The sequence below is a fragment of the Ascaphus truei genome, unplaced genomic scaffold (assembly GCF_040206685.1).
Source record: "Ascaphus truei isolate aAscTru1 unplaced genomic scaffold, aAscTru1.hap1 HAP1_SCAFFOLD_1908, whole genome shotgun sequence".
In the NCBI taxonomy this organism is placed as follows: Eukaryota; Metazoa; Chordata; class Amphibia; order Anura; family Ascaphidae; genus Ascaphus; species Ascaphus truei.
In genome coordinates this window covers 1-2500 of record NW_027454811.1, presented here as the reverse complement: position 1 = coordinate 2500, position 2500 = coordinate 1, and positions in this window count along the sequence as shown.

Here is a 2500-nt window from a genome sequence, read left to right as displayed (position 1 = left end):
CACACACACACACCTCTCTCCCCTCTCCAAATCACCTTTCCCCCTCCCCAGCGGCATCACCTCTTCCCCCTCCCCAGCGGCATCACCTCTTCCCCCTCCCCAGCGGCATCACCTCTTCCCCCTCCCCAGCGGCATCACCTCTTCCCCCTCCCCAGCGCATCACCTCTTCCCCTCCCCAGCGGCATCACCTCTTCCCCCTCCCCAGCGGCATCACCTCTTCCCCCTCCCCAGCGGCATCACCTCTTCCCCCTCCCCAGCGGCATCACCTCTTCCCCCTCCCCAGCGGCATCACCTCTTCCCCCTCCCCAGCGGCATCACCTCTTCCCCCTCCCCAGCGGCATCACCTCTTCCCCCTCCCCAGCGGCATCACCTCTTCCCCCTCCCCAGCGGCATCACCTCTTCCCCCTCCCCAGCGGCATCACCTCTTCCCCCCTCCCCAGCGGCATCACCTCTTCCCCCTCCCCAGCGGCATCACCTCTTCCCCCTCCCCAGCGGCATCACCTCTTCCCCCTCCCCAGCGGCATCACCTCTCCCCCCTCCCCAGCGGCATCACCTCTCCCCCCTCCCCAGCGGCATCACCTCTCCCCGCTCCAAATCACCTCCTCCCCGCTCCAAATCACCTCGCTTCCCGCAGCTGCCACGCGGCGCGTAAGATGGCGGACCCCCTTCCTCCCTCGCGGCGCCGAGTCAGACGGTGGCGGCGCCCGGAAGTACAGGTAGGTGTCGCTCCCCACCTCCGGCGCCAAACGGAACTGAGAAAGGGCGCATCAACTGAGGTGGTGTGTGTGTGTGTGTGTGTGTGTGTGTGTGTGTGTGTGTGTGTGTGTGTGTGTGTGTGTGTGTGTGTGTGTGTGTCACTGTCCACTGCCCTCCCCCTCCTATCCACTGCCCCCCCCTCCTATCCACTGCCCCCCCCTCCTATCCACTGCCCCCCCCTCCTGTCCACTGCCCCCCCCTCCTGTCCACTGCGTCCCCCTCCTGTCCACTGCGTCCCCCCTCCTGTCCCCCCTCCTGTCCACTGCCCCCCCCTCCTGTCCACTGCCCCCCCTCCTGTCCACTGCCGCACTGCCCCCCCTCCTGTCCACTGCCCCCCCCTCCTGTCCACTGCCCCCCCCTCCTGTCCACTGCCCACTGCCCACCCCCTCCTGTCCACTGCCCCCCCCCCTCCTGTCCACTGCCCCCCCTCCTGTCCACTGCCCCCCCTCCTGTCCACTGCCCCCCTCCTGTCCACTGCCCCCCCCTCCTGTCCACTGACCCCCCCTCCTGTGCACTGCCCCCCCCTCCTGTCCACTGCCCCCCCCTCCTGTCCACTGCCCCCCCTCCTGTCCACTGCCCCCCCTCCTGTCCACTGCCCCCCCTCCTGTCGCCTGTCACTGCCCCCCCCCTCCTGTCCACTGCCCCCCCCTCCTGTCCACTGCCCCCCCCTCCTGTCCACTGCCCCCCCCCTCCTGTCCACTGCCCCCCCCCTCCTGTCCACTGCCCCCCCCCTCCTGTCCACTGCCCCCCCCTCCTGTCCACTGCCCCCCCTCCTGTCCACTGCCCCCCCTCCTGTCCACTGCCCCCCCTCCTGTCCACTGCCCCCCCCTCCTGTCCACTGCCCCCCCCCTCCTGTCCACTGCCCCCCCCTCCTGTCCACTGCCCCCCCCTCCTGTCCACTGCCCCCCCCCTCCTGTCCACTGCCCCCCCCCTCCTGTCCACTGCCCCCCCCCTCCTGTCCACTGCCCCCCCCTCCTGTCCGACTGCCCCCCCCTCCCTGTCCACTGCCCCCCCCTCCTGTCCACTGCCCCTCCCCTCCTGTCCACTGCGCCCCCCCCCTCCTGTCCACTGCCCCCCCCTCCTGTCCACTGCAGGAAACTGCAGGGGGAGGAATCCATGCCTTTGAGGCGCCCCCCCCCTCCCTTTGACGCCCCCCCCCCTCCCTTTGACGCCCCCCCCTCCCTCCTTTGACGCCCCCTCCCCCCTCCCTTTTGACGCCCCCCCCCCCTCCCTTTGACGCCCCCCCCCCCCTCCCTTTGACGCCCCCCCCCCCCCTCCCTTTGACGCCCCCCCCCCCTCCCTTTGACGCCCCCCCCCTCCCTTTGACGCCCCCCCCCTCCCTTTGACGCCCCCCCCCCTCCCTTTGACGCCCCCCCCCTCCCTTTGACGCCCCCCCCCTCTCCCTTTGAGCCCCCCCCTCTCCCTTTGAGGCCCCCCCCTCTCCCTTTGACGCCCCCCCCCTCCCTTTGACGCCCCCCCCCTCCCTTTGACGCCCCCCCCCCTCCCTTTGACGCCCCCCCCTCCCTTTGACGCCCCCCCCCTCCCTTTGACGCCCCCCCCCTCCCTTTGACGCCCCCCCCTCCCTTTGACGCCCCCCCCTCCCTTTGACGCCCCCCCCCTCCCTTTGACGCCCCCCCTCCCCCCTCCTTTGACGCCCCCCCCCCTCCCTTTGACGCCCCCCCCTCCCTTTGACGCCCCCTCCCCTCCCGTTGACGCCCCCCCGCCGTGCCTTTGACGCGCCCAC